Genomic DNA, 12,197 nt, shown 5'->3' on the forward strand with positions numbered 1-12,197 from the left:
GTGGTAAGTCAGGTTGACCTTCTCGTCTCCCACTCATGACTCCACTCACCCAGCCAACTGGCTCCATCCTGACAGCCAAGTCTCCGGGTGCTGCAACCAGGCCCTGTGCCAGGCTGCCCTTCACATGGAAGGCGGTGTCTTCCTAATGCTCTCAAGGGGCAACATGCAGCTTGGGTCCACAGGGACTTCTCTGCCAGTGGTGTACGTCTCCTGCTGAAGACTCCACCTCCCTTAGAAGGCGGTGATACAGAGCACAGGACTTGTCCTGTCCCCGCAGGGCTCCGCAGGCTGCCATTTGAGCACTTTGAGGGCTCAGGGAACACAGGGTCATCTTCAGTTTGGCAGAGCCTGAAACCAGCATGCTCCACCCCACTGCTCTTCAGAGATCCCCAGGCCAAGTGCCTGCTGGCCTGCCTGACACAGCCTTACCCACACCACTGCCCACGAGCAAAGGCTGCAGCAGGGCCTGGCCACACACAACCCCTGCTGAGCCAGCTGGAGACAAAAGCAACAGAGATCATTGTGCCAGGCGCCCACCTGATTGAGCTCCTTCAGTAGCCACCCTCAGTCTCATCCATTTGTCCTTTAGAGGGACAGCCTCTGCCTGCTGCCTCCCCGGTGGCATCCCTCATGGGGTGACAGAAGGGAGGAGAAGTCCTGCTTCCCTGTGTCAGTGCCCCCTGAACCCGCTGGCCAACCACTCTGGCCGGTTTGAGGCCAAGTTTTAACTCTAGACCTCCCCTGTGTGTGTCTCTCCTGCCCCTCTCAGATGATGCCAGTGTTGGGCTATTGTGATTATTAAATGCCATAGAAGTTTGGATGAGCTGCATCCCAGCAGGTGGTGGGGTCGCAGCCCCTTGGGAGGAGTCCAACCCAACAGCCTCTGATGGCACATTGCAATCTTTGGGACTCTCACCAGAGAAGCTGGTGCCCATGGAAGCCTAGGATGTGGACACTGGGCTGAGCCCCATAATTCAGAGCCTGGGAAGACAGCCCAGAAGACCTTCCCTGAGTGCTGGCATTTCTCCCAGTGCAGAATCTTGCATTGCAACCTTTGGTCTCCCAACGAAACGTGGCAAAACAGGCTCCCCTTTCAGTGCAGAGCCTCCATGTGGACTGGGCAGATGTGTCATGAGGAGGAGCTTTCTTAATTTCCTTCAGAACCTGGGTTTTGGTAGCTAACGCTCTGTCTAGCTCTTTCCCACCCCTCTGTTAACGAGAAGAGCAAAGAAGCCGATCTTCACTTCAGATGTTGCAGTCATAAAATATAATTCATTTTTCTTTCATAATGATTATTTTTTCTTTTTTTGAGACACGGTCTCACTCTGTCACCCAGGCTGGAGTGCAGTGGTGCAATCATGGCTCACTGCAGCCTTGACTACCCACACTCAAGCGATCCTCCCACCTCAGCTTCCCAAGGTGTTGGGATTACAGGCATGAGCCATTGCACCTGGCCTTCTTTCACGATCTAAAGACGTAGAACTTTGAGTCCAGCTTTCTTTGCTACTATCTCTGCCAGGGCCTGGCCTCTTGTGGGCAGGCTTTCTTTGAATCAGAGATTTTTATCTCCACCCATGCTCTAGCACTGTGATTTTCCCCCAGAAACCCCCACAGAAGGCACATGACTTCTGCCGGCATCTTCTGAATGACATTCAGGGCCAGAACTAGAAAAGCAGAGTTCACGTGCACGGTTCCCATCTCTCAGCAAGGACTTCTCTTCCCCTTTCATTCTCTACTTTCTACTGACCCCAGGCAGTTCCACTTCTCCTTTCTAGTCAGCCCGGTAGAGGTAGCAGGTAGCTGAGCCTGGGGCTGGTGCCAAGGCTGACTTCATGTCCATGCAGGGAAATTTGAGAGGCAGCCATGAATAGAAATTTGAACATCCGTAGCTTTAACCTTGGATGTTTCACCAACCAGTTTCTGTCCCAGCCTTCTACCCATGACAGGGATGGCTCCCTCAGGCTGGTGGGCCACTTGACCCACACTCAAACGCCTTCTACCCAGGCAGGCACTGTGAAAGCATGGGACCCACTGGATGTAGGGCAATTGGGAGTGGTGGAGAATGTGGCAAACTAAGGAGAGTGTGCAGCTGTCTGTCGTTCAGTTCTCTCCCATGGTGCCATGTGGGAATTTAGGCCTGGGCTTGCCATGTCTTCCAGTTTGTCAAGAAAAGCCAAAATCAGAATTTCTACATGAAATCTCTCAATTCTTTTTTTCTTCCCTCCCCTTTCTTCCTCCCTCCCTCCCTCCTTCCTTCCCTTCCTCCCTCCCTCCCTCCCTTCTTTCTTTCTTTTTTTCTTTCTTTCTTTCTTCCTTCCTTCCTCCCTTCTTTTTTTCCTTTCTTATTCCTTTCTTCCTTTCTTTCCTCCTTTCTTTTTCTTTCTTTCTTTCTTTCTCCCTTTCTCTCTTCCTTTCTTCTTTTCTTTCTTTCTTTTCTGACAAGGTCTCGCTCTGTGGCCCAGGTTGGAGTGCAGAGCTGCTGTCATAGCTCACTGCAGCCTCGACCTCCTGGGCTCAAGCAATCCTTCCACCTCAGCCTCCCAAGTAGCTGGGACTACAGGTGCATGCCACCACACCCAGCTATTTTTTTATTTTTGTTTTTTCATTTTTTTGTGGCGAGGGGGTCTCATTATATTGCCCAGACTGATCTTGAACTCTTGGCCTCAAGCCATCCTCTCATTTCAGCCTCCCAAAATGTTGGGATTACAGGCATGAGCCACCACATCCAGCCCATGTGTCTAAATAAAATACTTAAAACATTATAAATCAAGCTTACAAGTTGTTAACAAAACACATTCTTTTCTTCCTCCTTGACAAGGATACTTTCATCACGACCTAAAAGGCCAAGTTTGAACTCAGAATTCTTAGACACTTCAAAATTTTATATTAGCACAAGGTAGTGAGAAAGAAGCAGTACCCGGACTGCAGCTTGCCGCTTTCTTGCCCTCCCCTGGTTCTTCCTGTACCACAGCAGCCTCTAGTTCATGCCGGCGGACATGCCAGCCTGGAAGACCAAATTCCGTCCACATTCACCCCCACAGGACCCATCCCTTGGGTCCAGAGATGCACATACCAGTGGTCTGGTCCACACTCGGGAAGAAGTATCCAGGGAAGAGGCTTCAGCTCCTGGAAGCCAGCCCAGGGCCAGTTACTAAGGGGATTCTGGTGTCCTTGGAATGTTGGGCACAGTCTAAAGAGGGACACAGGGTTCTAGGTAGGTGTCTCCTTAGTTCTAAGGACTTTTTGCCCCAACAAAAGGAGCGTAGCAGGAGGAATGGCAGTACTGGTCCCTGTATTGTGGGGAGTTCAGAGCAGAGACGTCTTTTTTCCAGGTCTGAGGGTGGCACTGCAGAGACCTGCCCATTTGCAACTCTGATCTAGGTCAGCAATATCTCCTGGAAAAGCCCAGGCTACAGGAAGGCCCTGTGTAGCAAGAAATGGACACAAGACAGCGTCGTCAACATCTGTCACATTGAAATGCGGGTTCCTGGAGAATGTTAGTTTCCCCACCTGCCATCCTCTGCATTTATCTCTTACTAGCAGTGTCATTCCCTGAGTGAGTGTCAGAGCAAATTACGAGAAAGCCAGATCTTCAGTCCTCAGGATGAGAAGTGTGGGTGGGGAGAGAAAGGGAGGCAAAGTCAACTCAAAGGTCACGAAGTTGCCGTCTGCTGGACCAAAACTTACCAGCAGTTTATTAATACCTCCAGCCGATGTTACAGTTGTGGCTTTACGGGGAAGGAGGTGAGACCACTGGATGCCCCACTTCTCTTGGGGACAGATAGGCTATCTTTATTTCTCTTCCTTCTTCCCCACGGGTTCAGTGCTCCAAAGCTGCTTGGGAATTCCAAGGGGGAAAAAGGGCTAGTGAACTAAGATCAACACCAACGTAGTAAAGATTTAATACTCTTGTTTCTGCCAGAGGGGACTGTCATTTTAAGAGACACCTAGGAGCTCAAGGCTATAGTGAGCTATGATTGCATCACTGCACTCCAACCTGGGCAACAAAGCGAGATGCAAAACCCTGTCTCTAAAACAAAAAAGAGAGATGCCTAGAGAAAGTAACACTTGACCCAAAGGAAAGAGTTTTTATGGTAGCATTTTAGGCTTTGTAGCAAGTGTGCAGAGGAGATATTTAATGGAATTCTTGCCATGGGAATGACATGTGACTGCATTGGCCTCATGTAGATACCAGAGGAGTGGGAGATGGGGATGGGAGGGAAAGAGAGATGTAGCCCTTCTAAAACTCTTGTGGGTTTGTGTTTTTCTTTTTTTTTTTTTTTTTTTTTTTTTTGACTGAGTCCCACTCTGTTGCCCAAGCTGGAGTGCAGTGGTGCGATCTCGGCTCACTGCAACCTCCGCCTCCCAGATTCAAGCAATTCTCCTGTCTCAGCCTCCTGAGTTGCTGGGATTACAAGCACGCGCCACCACGCCCAGATAATTTTTTTTTTTTTTTTTTGTGGAGATGGTGTTTCACCATATTGGTTAGGCTGGTCTTGAAAAATCTTGTTTTTTAACCACCTGATATGTGATTTAATTTAATCACTTACAGGAAGATAAAATAAAAACCTGATCCTGGTTTGAACAATCTACTGGTAGGTAGAGATGAAGAGCCCCCTTTTAGAGGACTTCAATAGGAAATTTTGCACAAATACCTTTGCTACCCAGGAGATTTCTTTGGCTTCCTCTGGAAGATTCCTGTAGACAGATTGCTGAGTTTGTCATTGCACCTAGAAACCAAGGCTAGGAGGGGTAGCTGAGACTGATAATTGCCCTCCCAAAGCTATTCTTCTGTTTTTCCTTACTACGGAACTCTTGTTTTGTCTAAGATGGCAATATGCCTAGAGAAAAGATTACGTATCCCAGATTCCTTTGATGTTTGGGATGGCCATATGGCACAGTTCTGGCCAAAGAGATATGCAAGAATTTGCTAGGTAAGACTTTTATGGGAAAGCTCTTCAAAAGGTGGGGCTGTCTCAGTTGGCACATGCCTTTCTCCTCCTTTCTGTCTGGAAGGCAGATGTGATGTTAGAGGTGAAGCAACCATGTACACAAAGGAGGAAGAGATTCTGCGTCCCTGGTAATACTGCAGAAGTGTGAAGATGATAGAAGCTCCAGCTGGCCCACCTCTAGACGGCTTCTAAGTGAAAGTGGAAAAGAGTTTATTTGGTTACATCACCATGAGTTGGGTTTTCTAAGTGCAGCTTAACTCAATTCTGTCTAATGCAGGAGCCAATGGAACAACCAAATAAGGAATTTAAACAATTCCCCTAGCTCAGTGGTTCCTAACTGGGGGTGATCCTCCCCATTCCCCAAGATATTTGACAATGTCTGGAGATATTTTTAGTTGTTACAGCTTGGGAGAGAGGTACTAGTAACATCTAGTGGGAAGAGGCCAGAAATGTTGTTGCTAAGCATGCTGCAATGCACAGGGCAGACCCCACAAAGAATAATCCAGCCCAAAACATCAGTAGTACAGAGGTGGAGCACCCCTGCAGCTGGCCCTAGTGTTTCTAGGGCACTAGCCCATCAGCCCACCAACCTACCCTGACACGATTGTCCATCCCTCTCTCAGAAACAAACCCTGTGTATTGACCACGCTGAAAAAGCCACGTCCTTCACCATATCTGGCACTTTCCTCTCTCTAAGCCTTTGCTTATGCATCATTTCCTCTGCCTAGAATCTCCCTCTCATCTTTTCAGGTGGGTACCATGACTCTTCATTTTTTTTTTTTTTTTTTTTTTTTTTGAGATGAAGTCTTGCTCTTGTCACCCAGGCTGGAGTGCCGTGATGCAATCTTGGCTCTCGGCTCACTGCAACCTGCACCTCACAGGTTCAAGTAATTCTCCTGCCTCAGTCTCCTGAGTAGTTGGGACTACAGGTGTCTGCCACCACACCCAGCTTTGCTTTTTGTTGGGAACATTCAAAATCCTCTCTTCTAGCTATTTGAAAACATACAATAAGTTATTGTTAACTGTAGTCACCCATCAGTGCTAAGACACTAGGACTTATTCCTCTCATTCAGCTGTAATTTGGTATTCTTTAACCATCCTCTCACTATTTCACCCTCCTCTCTGCCCTGCCTTTCCAGCCTCTAGTAACCACTATTCCACACTTTACTTCTATGAGTTCAACTTCTTTAGCTTCTGCATGTGAGTGAGAACATGTGGTGTTTATCTTTCTGTGTCTGGCTTATTTCACTTAACATAATGTCCTCCAGGCTCATCTATGTTGCTGCAAATGACAGGATTTCATTCTTTTTTATGGCTAAATAATATCGCATTGTGTATATGTACCACATTTTATCTGTTCATCTGTTGGTGGATGCTTGGGTTGATTCCATATAGTACTTTGCATTGTTGCTTTTTAATGTGCATAGAAGATAAGGAATACAGGAGTAAAAGAGTTTGGAGGCAAAAATTCAAACTGTGTTTTTCCTCTGCTCTCACACCACTCTGCAATCAACACAGATGACTTCTGTGACCAAATGTGGGGAGTTTTCCCCATACACCAAGCAAGCAATCAGTTCTGCAGCAGACACCAGCTGAGCATCCTCCAATTCAGTTCTGACACTGTCTGCCTGGAGATAGCATCAGCTCCTACAGGTTGAGAGCTCAATCCCACAAGACTCCAACCAACTTCGGATGCCAGTCGCAAGTCCAGGCATCCAGAGCTTCTGGCCACTGGCTTCAAGTTAGGTTCCCACGACCCTCTCTTTGGATTGGACAAATGTGCTAGAATGGCTCAAAGAATTCAGGGAAACACTTACATTTACTGGCTTATTATAAAGGATATTGCAAGGGATACACATGAGATGCATAGGGTGAGGTACGGGGGAGGGGTGCAGAGCTTCCATTCCCTCCTTGGGTGTGTCATCCTCCAGGAATCTTCTTGTGTTCAGCTATTCAGAAACTCCCCAAACCATGTCCTCTTGAGCCTTTTATGGAGACTTCATTGGAGAGCCATGATTGACAATCATGTAGAAATGCAACTGGACAAAAAGGGTCCAATTACATGATCTAGTATGAGTCACATGATCTAATACTAACAGGCTAAGTAGAGAAACGCAGCAAGACCTGTCTGTGCAGATTCTTTTTGGCCTCTCTGTGTAGCCTTCCTTCCTTCAGGGTATGCAGCAGGACTGCTTCTGAAATGAGGGTCTTATGACCACAATCAGAAAAGGGGAGGAAGATTAGGGTCCTGCTTTGCACTAGGGAAGGAAGGGCAGAGAAAAGTCAGAGATAAATTTTGTTTTTTAAGGCCTGCCTCTGAGGACTAAAATGCCCAACATTATTTAAAAAAAGACTGTAACAAGGTGTTATATCACAGAGATAAATAAGACCTCTGTGTTATCCAAACCCAAGATTGGCTGTACTCTTCTTTTGCTTAAAAAACATATATATTTAAATTAATAAAGCTTGGCAAATATAGAGTATAGATACTGAAGTTTGGAGGCCTACAAGCATTCATGAAATTTCATCTTTTCATTTTCTCAATAAAGCATCTCTCTCAATCCATTTGTGTTGCTATAAGAAAATACCTGAGATTGGGCAATTTATACATAAAAAGATTTATTTGGCTCTATGGTTCTGCTGTCTGGAAAAAATCGGGCACCTGGTGAGGGCCTCAGGGTGCTTCCACTTGTGGTGGAGGTGAAGGGGAGCATGTGTGTGCAGAGATCACACAGTGAGAGAGGAATAAAGAAAGAGCAAGATGGGAGGGGCTGGGCTCTTTTTAACAATCAACTCTTGTGGGAACTAATAGAGTGAGAACTCACTCAACCCCCACCCCAGGGAGAACATTAATCTATTCATGAGGGGTCTACCCCATGACCAAAACTCCTCCCATTAGCATCCCACCTTTGAGTTTGGGATCAAATTTCAACATGAGGTTTGGTGGGGTAAACATCCAAGCTATAGCAGCATCCATGTGTGGAAAGTTAAGAGCATCTTTTTTTTTTTTTTTTTTGAGACATGGTCTTGTTCTGTCACCCAAGCTAGAGTTCATGGCTCACTGCAGCCTCAAACTCCCGGGCTCAAGCAATCCTCCCACCTCAACCTCCTGAATAGCTGGGACTACCAGTGAGTGCCACCATGCCTGGCTAATTTTGTGTGTGTGTGTGTGTGTGTGTGTGTGTGTGTGTGTGTGTGTGTGTGTGTTTTCAATAGAGATAGGGTTTCACCATGTTGCTCAGTCTTGTCTTGAACTCCTGGACTCAAGTGATCCGCCTGCCTCAGCCTCCCAAAGTGCTGGGATTATAGGTGTGAATCACTGCACCCAGCCAAAAGCATCTTATCTTCTTTCTCTATCTTGTGGCATGTGAAGATACTGATACTAAACTTTGCCAATCATCTTGCAACTTGCAGCCATACACATAGGTACCCATTCCTAGGGATCAGCTCTTCATATCTGGGCCATGGGAGCAGTGAAATTAGATTGCGAGTCACATTAGCACCACGTCAATCCTCTCCACCCCAACCGCCATTAGCACATCTTCTCTAAGTGAAGTCAGCATTATTCACATAAAATGTTATCCATTGACTACTGGTGCACAGTGTGATTGGGGTTTATGAGTTACTCGGGGTGATTATATGATGAAGACTCAATTCTTAGTGGGGGCGCTGGAGACCTTGCACCCTCTATCCCCCAGCTCACTTCATATCACCCTCTTTTCCTCTGCACTGGCATCTGTCCCTTCCCCAAATCTCTGCGTGCTTCCTCCAGCCCAAGAGCCTTGCTCATTCTGCTCAGCCCTAACTGAAATGCTCTTACCCTTCTAGCTCATTCATTCCTACCTTGTGTCAAATACCAGCTTGGGGAAATTTTGCTTGATTCCCAGGCTAGATCAGAACTGCAATTTCAAATAGTTTCATAGCACCTCATACCCTTCCTTTATACCCATTAACACAGACTGAAAATTTACATTTGTCTATGTGGTTATTTGGTTAACATTTGTCTCTGTGACTGGACCATCCATTCTACAATGTCAGGGATTGCCACTGTTTTGCTCACCATTGTATTCTCAGCCCCTTGCACAGTAGCAAAGAGCCTACCACAGAGTAGAAATTCAATAAATATTCATCGGCTGAATGAATAAATGGATGGATGGATGGAACACAGTGCCTGCCTTCTAGGAATGTAAAATCCAAGCCAATTATTATTCTGACGATGGAATACAAGTGACAAAATAAATATTCAGTTAACATACAAAAAGAAAGAATCAATCAGATATTTTAAGAGCAGGAATCAAGGGAAGGCATGTATTCTTGTGAAGATGGTAGAGATTGGGGATAGAGTCCCAGGTGGGGCTGGAGGAGGCGAGGGCAGTGAACTGTGTCTCCTCAGTCACAGTGTTATCTAGCTTTTAGTCTGTGTCTAGCTGTCACCTATTAGACAGAGGGAAAGACCAGGATCAAAGTAAAAGCAAGTTGGAATCCTGCACAAGGCCCTGTAGAAATAGATTAGCCCCAGTCCACCCTCATCGCCTATTTTCTATTACTCCAAATCCTGCTTCCATGGTAATGGAAGCTGGTTGGCCTGCCTTGCTGGTGGTTCATGCCTCTACACCCTACAAACACGAACACAACCTATGTACTGCTGTAATTGAATACCACAGACTGAGTAATTTACAAAGAAATGAAATTTATTTCTCACAACTCTGGAGGCTGGCCAGTCCAAGAGCATGGCACCAGTATCGGGCCAGGGTCATCCCATGGCAGAAGGGTGGAAGGCAGAAGTGAGCACATGAGACAGAGAGGGGAGCAGATCAAACTCGACCTTTTTATCAGGAACCCACTCCTGCAACAACCAACTCATTCCTGTGATAATGGCATTAATCTATTCATGAGAGTGGAGCCCTCATGAGCTAATCACCTCTTAAAGGTCCTGCCTCTCAACACTGTTTCAATGGCAATTAAATTTCAGTATGAGTTTTGGAGGGCACATTCAAACCGAAGTGGCTCCAACCCCACATTTTCACCTGGGATTGCCCTAGTGGGGACTCTCTGAGGTGACTGTGCCCCTGAAGCAGATTTCTACTTGAGCTTCCAGGTGATCCATGACATCCTTTGAAATCTAAGCAGACAAAGCCATGCTTCTATAGCCCTTGCATTTTGCATCCTTGCAGACTTAACACCAAATGTTTGCCATCAATGTTTACCACCTATTCTTTCTGGAGCACCCAGGCTGCTTGAGCCACAGCTGGGAGGGCTGAGAGGCACTGTGCTGAAATTCAGGGAGCAGAGAGAGAGAGTTTCACTTTGTCACCCAGCCTGGAGTGCAGTGGCATGATTATAGCTCACTGCAGCCTCGAACTCCTGGGCTCAAGGGATCCTCCTTCCTCAGCCTTCCAAGTAACTGGGACTACACATGCCACCACACCCAGCTAATTAAATTTTTTTTTTTTTTTTAGAGATGAAGTTTCACTACATTGCCCAGGCTAGTGTTGAACTCCTAACCTCAAGTGATCCTCCTGCCTCAGCCTCCTGAGTTGCTGGGATTACAGGTGTGAATCACCATGCCCAGCTTGGGTAATTTGTAAGGAAAAAAAATTATTTCTCATAGTTCTGGAGGCTGGGAAATCCAAGAGCATGGCGCCAGCATCTGGCAAGCGTTATCCCATGGCAGAAGGGTGGAAGGTGGAAGCAAGCACATGAGACAGAAAGGGAATTGAGCCAAACTCGTCTTTTTAATTGGGAACCCACTCCAAAGATAAACCCGCTTCTGTGACAATGACATTAATCGAGGGACCCATTAATCCATGAGGGCTCTGTCCTCATGACCGAATCACTTCTTAAAGGCCCCGCTTCTCAACTCTGTTACAATGGCAATTAAATTTCAACACGAGTTTTGGAGGAGACATTTAAACCACAGGAATCATTGAGAGAAGATGACAGAGACCAGATGTCTACTTACATCGTGCCCAAAACCCCCAGTGGTGACTCATGGTGGACAGTTAAATGGCTGTCCAGATAGGCCATTTACTAACCCATGAGTGAGGGCAGAGACTATCTGTGTCTTGTTTACTGCTATATTCCTAGTGCCCAGCAGAACAGATATGTGATATTTATAGGTTTCATAAATGAATTAATTAATCATAAATATAAATAATTCATTCATTCATATATTCTCAAGCCTTGTCTACTTCAGGTTGAGAATTTTGAGTTTGGACTGTGACTAAATTACCTGTGGCTCCCTCAAAGGTTTGTGTCTCATTGTTTATCCCCAGGGAGTGGGGGAACAAGCCCATAAGAGCCCTAAATGCCCAGGAAGCAGGACTGACTGGGATGATCTGGTGGCCTCAGGAAGGTCACTGCACTACTATAATGGGGATCTAGTTCTGTCTGGGTCTAAAACCTGGGGCTGAAGGCAAGATGTCACTGAATTGTGACCTAGAGCTGAGATGCACCTGATTACAGTGACCCCCACACACTTTTTTTTTTGCTGCCCAGAATCCATTTCTTCTCCTTCTCCTTCTTCTCCTCCTCCTCCTCTTCATCCTCCTCCTCCTCCTCCCCATTCTCCTCCTCCTCTTTCTCCTTCTTCGAGATGGAATCTCACTCTGTCACCCAGGCTAGAGTGCAGTGGAGTAATCTCGGCTCACTGCAACCTCCACCTCCCGGGTTCAAGTGATTCTTCTGCCTCAGCCTCCTGAGTGGCTGGGATTACAGGTGCATGCCATCACGCCTGGCTAATTTTTATATTTTTAATAGAGATGGGGTTTCACCATGTTGGCCAGGCTGGTCTTGAACTCCTGACCTCAAGTGATCCACCCGCCTAGGCCTCTCAAAATGCTGGGATTATAAGCGTGAGCCACTGCACCCCGGCTCTATTACTCCTTCTTCTGACAAAGCATCTGCATTTCCTTTCTATGTGTAGAGCTGTCAATCAAGGTGTCTTCTCTGCCTTATCTGGCCAAGATACAACCAAACACCCAGACTGGGCCAATCAGACTACTGGGAATCTTGCTTTGGAGCAGAGCAAAGAAAAGACCCAGAAGATGTTTGGAGCCCCTCTACTCTAACTGTGAAGCCCTGGCCAGAGAGAGAATTCATGTGGTGGAGAATTGTCCTGGCTCCTGCCTTGTTCTGGGCCTTGTTCTCTGGGCTTCTTTTGAATTCTGTGAGCCACATACATCCTTCCAATACATTCATTTACTGGTGATGTCAACCAGAGTAAGCTTCTATTGTGAAACCAAA

Source organism: Gorilla gorilla, chromosome 15 (assembly GCF_029281585.2).
Source record: "Gorilla gorilla gorilla isolate KB3781 chromosome 15, NHGRI_mGorGor1-v2.1_pri, whole genome shotgun sequence".
Lineage (NCBI taxonomy): Eukaryota > Metazoa > Chordata > Mammalia > Primates > Hominidae > Gorilla > Gorilla gorilla.